The 17,532-nt window shown below is 35.0% G+C and overlaps 1 protein-coding gene and 1 non-coding gene across 4 annotated transcripts in view; both read left to right on the forward strand.

Moving 5' to 3' along the window:
• Positions 1 to 17,532, forward strand: part of LOC137250724 (ADP,ATP carrier protein) — a 41,541-nt gene that overhangs the window by 14,740 nt on the left and 9,269 nt on the right. The window contains exon 1 of one of the 3 annotated variants that reach the window (XM_067784038.1): positions 8,411 to 8,524. The exons of the other annotated variants lie outside the window; for them this stretch is intronic. The gene's annotated coding sequence lies outside the window, so the exon portion shown is untranslated. Of the gene's footprint in view, positions 1 to 8,410; positions 8,525 to 17,532 lie in introns of those variants that run through there. 3 annotated transcript variants of the gene reach the window in all.
• On the forward strand, positions 14,361 to 14,507 carry LOC137251559 (small nucleolar RNA psi28S-3327). The gene has a single exon (XR_010953295.1). It is a non-coding gene; the product is annotated as a small nucleolar RNA psi28S-3327 (small nucleolar RNA).

Below are 17,532 nucleotides of genomic sequence, written 5' to 3' on the forward strand. Positions count from 1 at the left end.
GGTGTCGCCAGAACCCTGCCTGCTAAATATGTATATGATACATACATACATCTTTGTAACAGGATTCATCTCTCATAGGTGAGGTTGACAATTGGGTTGCGAAAGCTATGAATTGCGTTTATCAACCCCTCTAATTCCCGAAATAATACCCGAAAAAACCTGAAATAATATTCAAAGCTAATAAATTATCAGTTATTATTAAACGGGATTATAGTCTGTTATTCCTTGACCCAATAAATAACCGTCAATCCCCTTCAGACCCTTACCGCGCTATTTAAAAGGAATGTTCTCAGTTAAAGCTTATGTGGCAAGAAACCTTTACCCCTCGTTACTAAACATCAAAAAATTACATATTTTGTTGACATGTGTACTTGTAGCTAGTAAATGTTTTATAAAAAGTTGACCTGTCAACTACTTCATATTTTTAAAGAACAGTCTCTTAAAATTTATTAGAATGAAAAACACAGCAATTTATATATTTACATATAATGAATCTGTTGCTTTTTTTACAATTCTGTATGTAGTTTTAAGATATAAAAAAAGATGATAAAAAAATTTTAACGACTACCTTTATATAAATGGTCCAAAAAATAGAAGGCAATTTTTCCTTTAATACAGACATAGTCTTGTTGAATTTTGACTGAAAAACTTTAACAATAGCTCTTGTAAAAGAATTTTGGGATTTAAAAATATAAAGTTATTTCAGGGATTTGTAGTTATCTCAATTAGCACGCCACCTAGCGGAACTTTGTTTTCTATAAATTGTATTGTCACCAAGCCTCGAACTGTGTGCCAGGCTACAAGTCTCTAGGTAACCGGGAAGTTGGTTAAAAATGGATTGCAAGATTCCCAATTTAAAATTAGTTTTCTCAATATCTCGATCTATGCGCCACCTAGTGGAATTTTTTTTTGATAAAATATTGCATTGTCATCGGGTTCTGACTTACGGCTCAAGTTTCATATCTCCAGCTCACCGGTAAGTTACTCAAAAATCGATTGCAAGGTTCCCCTCGTTTTTCAAGGATTTGTAGGTATCTCACTTAGCGCGCCACCTAGCGGAATTCTGTTTTCTGTAAACTGTATTGTCACCAAGCCTCGAACTGTGTGCCAAGCTTCAAGTCTCTAGGTCGCCGAGAAGTTAGTTAAAAATGGATTGAAAGATTCCCAAATTAAAATTAATTTTCCTCCTAATATCTCGATCCATCCGCCACCTAGCGGAATTTTTTTTGATAAAATATAGCATTGTCATCGGGTTCTGACTTACGGCTCAAGTTTCATATCTCCAGCTCACCGGTAAATTACTTTAAAATCGATTGCAAGATTCCTTGCGTTTTTTTCAGAGATTTTCAGGGATTTTCGTTTATCTCGATTCGTCTGCTACTTGGCGGCATTTTGTTTTCCACGAATTGTATTGCCATCGACTCGCTAAGTTTCAAGTCTCTGGATCACCGAGAAGTTATTTTAAAGTCGATCGCAAAATTTCCATTTTAAAATTAATTTTCTGTGCCATCTACATAAATTACATAAAACACAAAATATAAGAAAGCAAAAAATCATTTTCTTAGGATTGGTTTTGTCCACTTTATCAGCAATGAATATTTTGAATTTCTATTACCATGTACTCTCCTCACATCCGCTCAACACTAGAGGCGGTGCACCTATAAATGTCTGCCACTTTTAGTTAACATTAACTTGAATACGTACACAGTGCACGGACTTTACCACTTTATTGATAGATCTACCAAATTTTTTACCCATTTTCATTTTCTACCACCAAAGCCCAAAAATCTACCAACATTTCAATATATTCGCATTGAAACCAAATACTGCGATCATTAGGAAAACGTATTTAATTGCCGAGCGCACCCAAATATCATTAAGAGGTGACACTAACCAAACTAACCAATTTTGAAAAATTTGTGCACAAATTCAAACAAGAAATAAATTTGTTTAGGAAAGAAATGTTGTAAATGAGCACTCAAATATTTTCCTGTGCTATTTTCATCAGCTTCTTGTGAATAATTTTGAACGAAAATAAAAAAAATTTAAGTAAACCATAACATGTCGAAGTCGGTTATTTTGCGGCAGTATTTTTGGTAGATTAGGTAATTGCTGTTGTAATTAGACGTTTCGGTAAATTTTCGTCAGTATTTCAAGATCAGAATACAGGAAAGACTAAGTATCATATAGGCATAAGCTATGTATATTAGGGTGGGTCGATTTGTATGGACGAAAGTTAACCGATTACGCGCCATCGATTTTTCGATGGGATTTGGTCTCAGGAAAAAAAGTTCCAGTACACATACCCAAAAAAATAATTTTCGAGCCTGCGAAATTTTTGTTTTCTGACGTTTTTTCGACTTGGATTTTGAAGGTTTTTTTCATGACCTACTAAAAAAATTTCCATATGTATACCCTATCCGACCCAAAAATGTCCGCTAAAAACATTGCCGATATCAGTTTTTTTTTTTAAATATATTTTTTTAATAGTTTACAATCAAATGAAATTTTTTTTAGTAGGTCATAAAAAAAAACTTAAAAATCAAAGTCGAAAAAAAGTAAAAAAAAAAAAAATTAAATTTCGCAGGCTCGATAATTATTTTTTAGGTATGCGTAGTGGAACTTTCTTTTTGCTGAGCCCAAATCCTATCGAAAAATCGATGGCGCGATATCGGTTAATAAATCGACCCAGTCTAATGTATATACAAATTTACGTGTACATATGTATTTTTTTTGTTTTGTTTACATGTTTTTTCAAAAGTGTTATTTATTTGAAATGAGCTTTATTGGTTTTACAATAAATTATGAATTGAATCTACCAACTTCTACCACTATTTTAATTTTTCGTCTACCAACATTCTCTTTATAAAGGTCCGCGCACTGTACGTACATTGTATGTACATATGTTTGTAAATATACTATTTATTTATCCAATTGGCGCTTAACCGTTTAAACAGTTTCACGGACGTCATCTACATACTATTAAAAATAAGCAAAAAATAAAATGTGTATATTTTTTTTAAGGCAAATATACTACGGTAAATTATTTTCAATTTTAGTTCAATGTCGCCAATTTTTTAATGCTGTAATTATATTATGTAATTGTCAGTGCACATATGTGTTAACATTGAAAAAAGTAAAAAATAAAAATAAAAATGAAACAATCAGCAAGCGAGAAAAAATTTTTTGGCTGACCACCAAAGGTTAGCAAATCTAAATCAGCAGAGCGAGAAAGACTCACTCTTTATTTCTTTTACAAGTGATCCTGACCATAGAACAGAACATTTTTGTCATGGCTGAATAAAAAAAAAAAAAAACAAATCGAAAGAGATATTTTTGGCTCTCAAATGTTTTAAGTACATGTGAAGTATGCGAAATGAAGTAGGTTTGTGGGTTTTCTTTTATAAACTTATGAGGCCAATGTCCCACGACCTTGTTGGGCTTCAGAGAAGCCGCAAGGTTCTTAGTAAGATATTGGAAATGCTCTCTCATTGTTTATACCCATGTGTAGAAAAGTACATGTGGTACTCAGCGCAATTCCCTCGAAATTTTTTACTCGCGAATTTTTATATTCCCGCGGAAAAATTTCTCCAATTGTTTTCTCCTAGGGAGAACATTAATTGGAGATTAGGAATTTCGAATTTTCGAAGTCAGCTGTTTTACCACCTAACATTTTGTTGCGCTTTACGATTTTTGTATAAGAAATTGAAAGGTTTCATTATTTTGGCGAATTTGTTTAAAATTGAGAAACAAAATACTTGTATTTAATATGATACTGAACGACAATAAGTAATGACAGAAACAATTTTAAGATAGAGATATTGCAGGCGCGAACTTCAGTGGAAAGCAGCGGAGCTTCACAAAATTCTAGTAAGTTACTTTCACCACACCACAAACTTTAACACAATTTTTAACATAATTTAAGCACACAAAATACACTGATTGAAGTTCTAGAGAGTAAAAATTAAAATTCTGAACAGATTAGCTGAATAAAAAATGTACAAATAATTGTTAAATAATAAATACTGACAGTGGTAGTTTAACAAATTCTGCTGTGGTGAGTGGTGAATGTGGCATACTAGAATTTTGTGAAGCTGGCTTCACACGATTTTTCGTTTCTGCAACATCTCTATCATAAAATTGTCTCTGGTAATGAATTGGCGCCAGCGGCAACATCAACAGAGCAGCATAAGAAGAAGGCTGCGCGATAATAAAAATCCGCTGAAGTTACCTTTTTCCATTCAGCAAAGCATTTTTCTGGCAGCCGTGTCGAGTTCAACTCTTTTTTAGGCATACGCCAAATTCTATTAAAGGCCTCTTTGACTCCTTTAAAAAATCCTTACACGATTTCTGGATGCGACCATTGGTCTATTGGGCCCTCGTTTCCCTCAAAGCACATCCAAGCCGACTTCGCTGATGAAGTCTATTAGATCTTCGCCACAGCAAGTTGCTCAAACAAAATAGCATTACTCTGTAAATATTTGCAAAACTTATTATATGTTTGTATACTCAGCGTGCATTGCACACAGAATATATTAACTTTGATTGGATAACGATTGGTTGTACAGGAATCGAGATAGATTTAGACTTCCATATATCACAATCATCAGTATCGAAAAAAAATTGAATTGAGCCATGTCCGTCCGTCTGTCAACACGATAACTTGAGTAAATATTGAGATATCTTCAGTAATTTTGGTACACGAGCTTCTCTGAGCCCAGAATAGATTGGTATTGAAAATGAGCGATATCGGATGATAACCACGCCCACTTTTTATATATATAACATTTTGGAAAACACAAAAAACCTGATTATTTAGTAAATAATACACCTGGAATGTTGAAATTTGACAGGTGGACTGATATTGAGACTTGATACAAATTTGGGGAAAAAGTTTAAAATGGGCGTGGCACCGCCCTCTTGTGATAAAATCAAATTTACAAATATTATTAATCATAAATCAAAAATCGTTAAACCTATCGTAACAAAATTCGGCAGAGAGGTTGCCTATACTATAAGGAATGCTTTGAAGGAAAATTAACGAAATCCGTTAAGGACCACGCCCACTTTTATATAAAAGATTTAAAAAATGTGGACGAATAAAATAAGCTATATCTTTGCAAAAAAGAGATATATATCAATGGTATTTCATTTCCCAAGTGGATTTATAACAATAAATAGGAAAAACTTCAAATTTAAAAAAATGGGCGTGGCACCTCACCTTTTATGACTAAGCAATTTTCTATGTTTCGGGAGCCATAACTCGAAGAAAAATTAACATATCGTAACGAAATTGTGTACACACATTTTCCTTATAGCAGAAAATATTTCTAGTAAAAATGGACGGAATCGGTTAAGACCACGGCAACTTAGATATAAAACATGTTTAAAAGGGTCGTAGACTAGAATAATATGCTGTAACTTAGCAAAAAATAGTTTTGAATCAATGATACTTCACTTATCAAGTTTTACTGTAAGAGGAAATGGGGAGACATTTTTCTTTTAAACGGGCGTTGCCACGTGTTATGTAGAAAAGTAATTTATGTGAAATGAAATGTACAATTGAAGCTCACGCTGAGAATAAAATTTTCGGTTACACCCGAACTTAGACACCTTTACTTGTTTTAGACTGCCTTTATGTACATATGTATGTAAATGGAAGAAGACGGGTTAACAGAAAAAAAATCTATCAATTCTGTAACACATCATCAGTGCTATACAGATAAAAATTTCAAACTTTTATACCATTTTTGAGCTACAGTACATCGCATTTAACTAACCCTTATTTAAACGTAAACGTTAATTTTTTCAAATAAATGTATACATTTTTCCTAGCTAAAAAACAAGAATATTTACCCTCTAGGATTTTTAGCTACAAACTTTTAAACACTTAATCGAATTTTTAATTTTTTTCAAAAACGTTTTTGAATCAGTTTGTACAGTTTCATAAAAGATTTTGTTAAAACTAACGGTGGTCGCCGTATTGTAGTGGCAGCGTGCTACGCTCACCACACCGAAGGTCCTGGGTTCAAGTCTCGGACAAAACAATATCAAAAAAGTTGCTTTTATTAAAAAATAAAAGTTTTTCTAAGCGTGGTTGCCCGTTAGTGACAGTGGTTAGGCAAACACTTCGAGTACATTTCAGCTGCTCAGTAAAAGTTCGTCTGCCTTGCAGCTGACGTTCGAAGTTAACATAAAACCTGGGACTCGGCAGTTTGTAAGAAAAATTAAAGTAATACGTGGCAAATTGGAAGAGAAGCGGAGATAATTTGCATTAAGAATTTTTATAAACAAAAGAATTGATTTGAACTTGCTAAACATTTTCACTGCTATTTTTCTGTTCGCAATCGTATACGCTGGGTCTATAAAACTAGTTTCGTTCTTACTACTTGGACACCCTTCCTTAGACCTGGTTTACATTTAACGAGATTACTTTCATATTCCTGATCGATAAATAAATAACTAGTTTTCGCATGTAAGTATATTTTTCCCTTCGATGATCGGTAATTATGAACAAATTTTAGAGATGGCAATTGTTTTCTCAATCCTAGAATCATCTCTAGGGCGTCAGTCAGAAATTCGAAAAAAAGTGAATCGGGGATTGCAAATAACTGTCGAAGTTTAAACCAAAAAATCATCTCAAAGTAGGGATAATTAATAAGAAACACCCAATACGTTCCTGAATACACAGACTGTCGATAACTGAATTGATTATCAAAATTTAAAATAATAAAACATTTTCGAGTTTTTTCTCTGAAAATAACCGTGCTTTTGTAGGCGATTTGAAAACCCGTAGGTTGGGTTAGGTTAGGTTGAACTGGCCGGTCCATGAGGACCTCACATAGACTGAATAAGTCCGTAGTGTTACCAGAAGTTTGTTTTAACGACCAAACTGAAAAACCCTACCAAAACCAGGACCTATGTTGTAAAATAACTCCGTCCTCTTGGCAAATACTAGAAGCTTCCTAGGAAGCCACTTCCTGCTTGTAGATCTGACAGCTGTATCACTCCTAATAGCTGGAGTCTTAGCCAGGCAAGCGCAGGGCAAGAGCACAGAACGTGCTCGATCGTTTGCTCCTCCAGCCCGCACTTCCTACATCTGCTGTCACTGACCAAACCTAATTTAAAGGCATGTGACGCCAGAAGGCATTGTCCAGTCACAATACCCGTCATGAGTCTGCAGTCCTCTTTTTTTAACGATAGAAGCAACTTTGTTAGTCTAATGTTGTAAGACCTGCACATAATCCTCGACACTTTACAGCCCCGCGCTTGAACCCACGCCTTTCCTGCTTGGTCGATCATGTGCACCTCTCGCCTTCGCTAAATTTCGCCCAGTCTAATTGGGCGTCTACGGAGCAAGCTTCAAGGGATACGCCCTTTTTAGCTAGTTCATCCGCTAGTTCATCTACTTTTTCATTCCCATTTATACCCATATGCCTTGGGACCCAATAGAGATGTATGCTTCTCCCTGTCCCGATTCTCTCCAGGGACTGCTTACACTCGTAACACGCATTTAGATGCTGTGGTATGCGAGATTATTGCCCTAATTGCTGCTTGACTGTCAATATAAAAGTTAACACGATTGCAGCTTGGGCTATTTTCTTTCAGGGCTTCTACTGCTTTGGTTACGGCTACTAATTCCGCTTTGAAAACGCTTCAGTAATCCGGCAGCCTGTAGGATGTGTTTATTTCCGGATAAGCACAGTATACCGCTGACCCTACTCCTTCCACTACTTTGGAACCATCTGTGTACACATGTATCGCCTCGTCCGCCATTTGAGCACCCTTGCTCCAACCGTCCACCTCTATTGTGGCCTTACGATCGCCCTCGAAGCGCAGATAGGGAATCAGGTAGTCTGTTCTTCTTGTGATTGATGAGAAAACCCGTAAAACAACTACTATTTTCAGATCGAAATATAAAAATCTAAAAATAATTATTTTCCGATTAACGTTTATTTTTTCACTAATTTTCATGACAAAAAAAATAGTTCTCCGCACGAATAGCCACTTTGAAAAAATATATTCATAACATGAACCTAGGGCGGAAGACGCTTCGTAAATAGCGAATTTAGGTACATATACATATATTCAGTTGAAAATGTCTTAAAGTGCATGCAGCACCACCCCTTAAATCTATGCTTTTTCCGTTTACAGCTGGGTATATACTGTTTGGTTCCACACCAAACATTATTTTGTTCACTATTCATTTGCTTGTGACTACCAAGATAGCTATTTCGTGACGTATGAGAGACACAATTGGAGAGTGCATCAAATGCGCAAGTCACATTTCTTTCATTCCCAAACGCTCACTTCAGTACGGTACGTCAAAGTTTACTTTCACGTGCATACAACTTTGCAGCTTTTAAGTTTCGCCTACACTCAACGTTCTAAACTAGAATTTTAAAATTTCCATTAGCAACTCAGCTGCCGTCCGGTACAGACTTAACGTTCGCCAGTGGAAGGAGGGCAATAGCAACTAACAAACATATTTTAGTTACTGTGATAAATTAAACCACAACAAATTGTACGTAATAGAAATATTTAGTTTACCATTTATTATAAAAAAAACAAGAGAATTTAAAAAAGTTAGCTATGTACATATCTGATGGCAGCAAACTATTCAATTTAATAAATCGTAAAGCAAAAAAATGTGTATGTGTGTGTTGCTATGTCATAGCAAAGTGTGTAATTATTATCTAACAGCCTTTGAACTTCACAAGCTACGGATATAAAAGTTATGAGTTGTGAAAAGTTTTTTAAATATAAAAAAGTATATGCTTGAGAGAAAAGTTCTTTTTATAAATGCATTAGTATACTTTTTTGCCAAATTTTGTAAATATTCTAATAATTTTCATTTAAAATTATGTGACTTGTGGCAATGAATATGACTCTGGTTGCATAACAGCAGCGCCAGCGATAGCAGTAGATAATATGTATTATTGGTGCTAGTATTTGTTTCGTGAAAAAAAGTTCGTTCGATCGTTCCATCGTTTTGTTCGGCGTTTGGTTCCATAGTGAGAAGACACAAACGTCACCGTCACGTTAAAAAAAAATTCAGCAAGGCAATTTAATATAATTTTACGATTCTTGCACCTCAAAGTTTGTATGTACTTAGTTATAAAAGCAAACAAGTAAGGAAGGCTAAGTTCGGGTGTAACCGAACATTACATACTCAGCTGAGAGCTTTGGAGACAAAGGAAAATAACCATGTAGGAAAATGAACCACGCCTTTTCGAGATATAGCCATAAAGGTGGACCAGGGGTGAATCTGTAATGTGTTTGTACGATATGGGTATCAAATGAAAGGTGTTAATGAGTATTTTAAAAGGCAGTAGCCCTAACTTGTATATGTGAAGGCGTTTTCGAGATATCGACCAATATGTGGACCAGGGTGCCCCAGAACATCATCTGTCGGGTAACGCTAATTTATTTATATATGTAATACCACGAACAGTATTCCTGCCATGATACCAAGGGCTTTTGATTTCGCCCTGCAGAACTTTTTCATTTTCTTCTACTTAATATGGTAGGTGTCACACACATTTTACAAAGTTTTTTCTAAAGTTATATTTTGCGTCAGAAAACTAATCCAATCATCATTTTTCATCCCTTTTTTCGTATTTGGTATAGAATTATGTAATTTTTTTCATTTTTGGAAATTTTCGATATCGAAAAAGTGGGAGTGGTTATAGTCCGATTTCGTTCATTTTAAATAGCGATCTGAGATGAGTGCCCAGGAACCTGCATACCGAATTTCATTAAGATACCTCAAATTTACTCAAGTTATCGTGTTCACAGACAGACGGACGGACGGACGGATATGGCTAAATGAATTTTTTTTTCACCCAGATCATTTTGATATATAGAAGTCTATCTCGATTAGTTTATGCCTTTACGGATTACCGTTATGCGAACAAAATTAATATACTCTGTGAGCTCTGATCACAGCTGAGTATAAAAAACCAAAAATATTACACAGAATATGTTCTTATTCCCATTTCCCCGCTCACATGCAGATACATGCATATATACATATGTATACGTATCTACATACAAAGAAACATACCAACTACACACCTACCCACATATTCACTTCTTAACTAGTTTTAGCTAACCACGTGCGGACTAGAATCAACATTCATTTATGACGTAACATTGCGGCGGGATTATCTTTTTGAATACATATATGTAGGTATGTTAGTACAAAGGTAATATCTAGTCACAAGTAGTCCCTGTGTTCTACACGTAAATGTATATGAATCTGTATTTGACTTCCTATGCTCTTGTACGCCACATATTAGATAATAACAAGAGCACTAAAATCTCTTACGAGAAAAAAAAATGAAATTGGCACACCCGTACGTATGAGTGACTTAAATTGTGTTAGTGCTGCGTCATATCCTAGGTTGTAAGGCATGTGACAATGATGAATGAAAACTTTACAAATGAAAAAAAACAAACAATTTAAGACGCGCAAGAATGAAGATATTATGTCATTAATATATTAATTATCATCATTGATTTGCGCTTATGCGTCTAAACGATTTTGACCGTTTTGTAAAAAGTCACGTCAGCTACTCTTTTTCGCGATAACTGACACCAATTGAGAGAACCAAGGGAGGTCAAGTCCTCGTCCATCTGCCTCCCCCAACTTCTGAGAGGTTTCCTGCTGTTAACGCCTATACCTTTGTTTGAAAATTTTAAGTTTGAATTGGCCCATCAGTGAAGTCCTCACATAGCCTGACTTTGGCGGCCGCCGTTGTGTGGCTGTAGCGTGCTCCACCTACAACACAGAAGGTTCTAGGTTTGAGTCTTGAAATTTTTATAACTTCAAACTCAATTTTCTACAAATTTGATTTACTTACATTAACCCACTACTCCAAGCACATCTCAAATTTGACTGCACAACAACAATATTAGAACTCGTGTTGCAGCAGAGTAATCATCGTACTTTTCGGAGTGCAAACTGCAGATAATTTTCGCTGAACAGTTTTAAAGCCCTTAAAGGGCTACAAAAGGAGACTTTGGTTTAATTGTAGAAAATCCGAAAGTGTTGCAGCTTTGGCGTGCTAGAAGATATTGCTACTTAAGCAAACTTAATATTTCATACTGATGGTTCGGACTCTCCAACATTCCTCCAGCGGGTTAGGGGGTCAGAATATACCCGCGATAGGTATGCCTGTCGTAAGAGGCGACTAAAATACCAGATTCAAGGGGCTATGTAGCGCAACCCTTCAGGTTGCCAGCGCAATATATAGCTTCCCCAAACCCAATTGTCAACCTCACCTATCCGCGGCGAATCCTGTTTCACTAACAGACGAGGCTCTGGCAACCCCAAGCTCGTCATGGAACTTGGGGGTGGGGAGGGAAGGATGGCCTGAAGGTTTAATGTGGCCATATAAATCGTTCCCGAGATGGTCGGGCTAGCACCTTAATGGTGCTGTGTTACAGGAGCGTACCAGATCTGTATCCGGCAAATGACCATCACATCGATAACACTCCCCAAAGCCTTCGGGGAGCAACCTTATTGCTACAACAACAACAACAACTCTCCAACATTAGTCCTTCAGTGTTTTTTATCTGAGATGTAAAAATAATACGTAATTCTTTAGCAACATGTTGCATAAGCACAGTAAGAAGACATTTTGAAAGTGTTTTTATGAAATCTTACTCATTTTTTTATAAGGGCCAGTATATCCTTACAAATAGACCAAGGACACTTTGTGCACAAATTTACCTTTAAATTTGAATTAACAAGAAACTATCCTGTTGGAAACTTTCTGTTGTACAGTGTTATTTTTAATACGAAATATGAAAAATAGATACATATATCATTTAAACCCCATCGCGATCGCACCAAGCTAATTTTCGAAAAACTTTGCTGATTACCAGGGCATACACTGTGGGTTGGGTTGTACTGACAAGCGGAAAAAACTCAATATGTATCTACAACAAATCAGAAAAAACATAATAATTTTTACGACTATACTTTTTTCCACCTCTAAACCACTATGGAGCGTAGCGACATCTCTGGAAACTGTAATGTAGACAGTCAAAGCCCGAGCGGTAACTTGCGAACCGGGTATGGATTCCAATACAAATTTTGGAACACCGCAGGCTACTGTCAATCTGCTTCTGGAAACATGGGCCTCAGATCAGCTGGACTATCGCAGCTGTCAAGATATTTTCGTTTTAACATCAAGAACACTCCAAAGGCTCAGAGGGTGTAACGGATATTGGGACTAGTTTTGCCGGAGTGAATCCGATGAGCAAAAATTTTTGTTAGCCTCTCAAAACTTGAAATGTGTTGATTTTAGTCGTTTCTTACGACAACCATATCTACTGAGGCAATATTCTAAGCGCTTAATCCACTGGGTTCAGATATTTCTGTCCTGATGTGGATGTCGACCGTTCAGTTGAATTATTGAGCTCCACAAAAACTCATTTCTCAATGGTATTTGGGCTGTTGACCAGGCACTTCCTGATGTGAATAAATGCGGACCGGCTCAATTCAATGTTCCCAATAGAGCTCTCCGTTCTTATAATATATTTTACATTGAAGTTCAGAGATTTAATTATCTTAATTTTGCACCTCTCGTTAGTGGACTTGAAGAGTTTAATAGGATCTCTAGAAGTCTTTGTCTTGACTTTACGATGTCAAGACCTTTTTTTAAGTTACTGATTGAGTCTTGCTACCGCGAAAATACAGCTGTTCCTTGAACTCATTGTTAATTTTAAGTTAATTTATGAAAAAAATTCCTCGTGATCCAATGAAACGTGAACTAGATACGGACAGAGATTTAACATGCAAATGCAACAAAAAATTTAACCATATGGATCACATTGTTGTTACATTTGCATGTTAAATCTCTATCCGTATCTGGTTCATGTTTCATTGGAACACGAGGATTGTAAATGTAGTCAGTAAGGTCCTTTGCCATTGACTTAATAAATATATGAACATGAATATGATAGATACGTTTTGTTAAAGCATAGACGATTTTTATACCCAGCTGTATACAGGGTATTATAACTTTGATTGGATAACGGTTGGTTGTACAAGTATAAATAATACATATATCGCTCGCAATCAAATTGGGAAAGAATTCCTGAAAATATCGTCCCAGACAAACAGTTCATGTGAATCACGTATACTCCTACAACAATGATATATTATAATTAATTAAAAAGCTGGTACAGGGAGGATTGGAAACACGTCCTTTCCAACGAGTGGCTCATTCTGCTGAGCTGCTAGCTTTTGGGTTGACCGGAATCAAATGCATTCCGACAGCATACATAATAAAACTGTGTAATCATACGTCATGGAGTAGGGCAGGATTGCGAACACGTCCTTCCAACCTCCCAATGAGATGACTCCAAGACTCGCCCGTTGGGACCACCAGTTCCCGTGCTGATCGGAATCTCATGCATTCCGACACCCCAACCGCTAGAAATACTTTTATAATTAAAATGTATTTATAATTTGTAATAATCTAAGTTTTAGGCTTAAAACGCCGTAATAACAAATAATAATAATAATAATAAAGGAATCGAGATAGATATAGACTGCCATACATAAAAATTATCAGTATCGAAAAAATAAAAATTTGATTAAGCCGTGTCCGTCCGTCCGTCCGTCTGTCCGTCCGTTAACACGACCACTTGATAAAATATTGAGACATCTTGACCAAATTCGATATACGGGCTTAACTGGACCCAGAATATACAGGTATTGAAATTGGGCGAAACTTTTTCGATATCAAGAATTTAGAGAAATGAAAAAAATTTGATAAATCAAAAACGGATACCGTCAGGCAAATGAAATTTGGTAGGTGTATGGATTTTATGACGCAAAACGTGACACGACCCACATTGAGAAGAAGACAATTTTGAAGTTTAACAAGCCGTTAAAGATATTACATTGAAATTTGGCAGAAACTACTACTACTACCCTTGCCAAATTATATGGACTGAGTGAAGATAGTCAAAATCGGTTGAAGAACACGCCCACTTTTCCTAAAAGTCTAACCTTAACAAAACTTGCAATAACTCTATGGTATTTAACTGCATGTGACTGATATTCTACCTCAATAAGAACAAAACTTAAACTTTGAAAATGGACACAAATTTTCCAATCCGAATGAAAATTGGCATAACATTTTTTTTCATATCTACTACTGTTAAACTGCATTTTCACCCGCTCAAGTTCATTCGTGTTATAGAACCATATATCTTATTATTGCGCAGCCTTTTGCACTATTAACCACACAAAACAAACAACAACAGCACTTTAAGTGCTCAGCTGGGTATGTAATGTTTGTTTTTACCCGAACTTAGACTTTCTTACTTGTTATAATGAGTTTTTGGCTTTATCGAAGACCATGTACTTATGTCTCCATACATTTATGTGGTTCAAAAATAAGCCAATAGCAATTTTTGTTACGACGGTCACTGAAGGTCTTGATTATATTGTGATATTTCAGTAACACTTACGTGCAATTACAAAAAAAAAAAAAAAAAAGACAATAGCCTTTAAAGTGAGGTATATTAGAAATGTTTGTTTGACTCGAAAACGACTCAATTCGAAGTTATAGGCATGCGATCGGTGTTTCATTTTCGATATGTATGTGTTTTTGGTACACGAGCTCATCTAACCATAACCACGCCCACTTTTTATGTATATAACATTTTGGAAAACACAAAAGAACTGATTATTTAGTAAATAATACACCTAGAATGTTGAAATTTGACGTGTGGACTGATATTGAGACTCTTGATAACAATTTGAAAACATTTTTTAAAATGGGCGTGGCACCACCCACTTCTGATAAAATCTTTAAACCTATCGTAACAAAATTCGGCAGAGGTTGCCTTTACTGTAAGGAATGCTTTGAAGAAAAATAATAAAAATTAACGAAATCGGTTAAGGACCACGCCCACTTTTATATGAAAGATTTTTAAAAAGGTCGTGGACGAATAAAATAAGCTATATCTTTGCAAAAAAGAGCTTTATATCAATGGTATTTCATTTCCCAAGTGGATTTATAACAATAAATAGGAACAACTTCAAATTTAAAAAAATGGGCGTGGCACCTCCCCTTTTATGACTAAGCAATTTTCTATGTTTCGGGAGCCATAACTCGAAGAAAAATTAACACATCGTAATGAAATTTTGTACACATATTTTCCTTATAGCAGAAAATATTTCTAGTAAAAATGGACGGAATCGGTTAAGACCACGGCAACTTAGATATAAAACATGTTTAAAAGGGTCGTAGACTAGAATAATATGCTGTAACTTAGCAAAAAATAGTTTTGAATCAATGATACTTCACTTATCAAGTTTTACTGTAAGAGGAAATGGGGAGACATTTTTCTTTTAAACGGGCGTTGCCACGTGTTATGTAGAAAAGTAATTTATGTGAAATGAAATGTACAATTGAAGCTCACGCTGAGTATATAATGTTCGGTTACATCCGAACTTAGACACCTTTACTTGTTAATTTTATATTTTTTGCATTGAAATAATAACTCAAAAGTCATTGACTTTGCAAAGTAAATTTATTATAAATATTAATTATTATTTATGTTATTTAAGAAATATATTTTCCAAATAAACTGACTTACTAACGCAGTATGTGAAATACTAACTTAAGATATAAAGTATTTTACATTTTTTACAGTAATTAAGCGGTCAGTCACAGCTTAAATGTATTTGCATAATGTTTTTTAACTTGAGTTATATGAACATATACTAAAAGTATATTTAGTTAATACCTAACTCATGAGTATGTATGTATGTAAATAAGTTTTTGGATAAGTGAATAACTTTTATTTATCGTCGCTGATTACATAAACAATGAGTATGCTATGTACTGCATATGTACATAGAAATAATTTTCAAGTGCTTAGTGGTTTTTTTTACCTTAGCTGCAGTTTTTTTTTTTTCATGCGTATGTACGTATAGCTAAATAATTCTAAAATTAAACCTCAAAATTTTATGTTGATCTTGAATTTTGACTGCGTATTTTTAGTCACTGTGCATTCGGGAAATTTTTGGCAAAGAAATACATACATATGTATGTGCGTGTTTCTTTTTATTTTTTAGTGTTTTTGTTTTACAATTTTTTTTTTTCGTTTTTTTTTACTTATTTTTTTTACTAATTTCTCTTTTTGTTTTTCTTTTGTTATTGTTTTTTTTTTCGTTTGAGTTTTGCTACCTCGTAACATACTCGGTATTGAGTAATCGCTTAGCATCAATTTGTCATGATAATCACAATACATGTACAAAATTGGATATACACTGACAGTTTTTTATACCCGCTGTACTTTACACAGGGTATTATAACTTTGATTGGATAACGGTTGGTTGTACAGTAGGGCGGGTCGATTTAAAAATCGCTCATTGCTCTGTGTGAGAATCGCATTCTAGGGATCAAAATAAGAAACTTTGCCGAAGGAACCATTCCTCTAAAACGAATTCTGATGTCCCCCCGTTGGGTAGAAATTTGGGTAGGGGCAATTTCAATTCTACCTGCTGTGTCTTGTGATGGCTTAAAAAAAACAACACAAGCAATTTTACGACATGCAAATGCATCACAGTGATGCCTTGGTTTTAAAAGGGGGTTGTAAAAACGCTAATTTCTAATAATTTTTTTAATTTCTTTTCTATTACTAAGTTAAATTCATTTTTTCATTCACATATGTTCTGACTAAATAAATTTCTAAAGAAAAATATACTCCAAAAAGAAAAAAAACATAGGCATTTCAAAGTGTGATTTTTCAAAATTTGCCCCTACGACCCAAAGGGGGGGACATCAGAATTCGTTTTACGAGGTATGGTTCCTTCGGCAAAGTTTCTTATTTTGATCCCTAGAATATGATTTTCACAGAGCAAATTTTTTTGCCTCCCCACAAATCAACCCGGCCTATTGTACAGGTATAAAGGAATCGAGATAGATATACTTCCATATATCAAAATCATCAGTATCGAGAAAAGATCTGATTGAGCCATGTCCGTCCGCCCGTCTGTCCGTTAACACGATAACTTGAGTAAATATTGAGATATCTTCACCAAATTTTGGTACACGAGCTTATCTGGACCCAGAATATATTGGTATTGAAAATGAGCGAAATCGGATGATAACCACGCCCACTTTTTATATATATAACATTTTGGAAAACACAAAAAAACTGATTATTTAGTAAATAACACACCTAGAATGTTGAAATTTGACGTGTGGACTGATATTGAGAGTTGATAAAAATTTGAAAAATTTTTTAAAATGAGCGTGGCACCGCCCACTTGTGATAAAATCAATTTTACAAATATTATTAATCATAAATCAAAAATCGTTAAATCTATCGTAACAAAATTCGGCAAAGAGGTTGCCTTTACTATAAGGAATGCTTTGAAGAAAAATTAACGAATAACATTAAATTGGCGAACACTAAAATTTTTGAAAATGGGCGTGGCACCGCCCCTTTTATGACTAAGCAATTTTCTATGTTTCAGGAGCCATAACTCGAAGA

The sequence above is a fragment of the Eurosta solidaginis genome, chromosome 4 (assembly GCF_040869045.1).
Source record: "Eurosta solidaginis isolate ZX-2024a chromosome 4, ASM4086904v1, whole genome shotgun sequence".
In the NCBI taxonomy this organism is placed as follows: domain Eukaryota; kingdom Metazoa; phylum Arthropoda; class Insecta; order Diptera; family Tephritidae; genus Eurosta; species Eurosta solidaginis.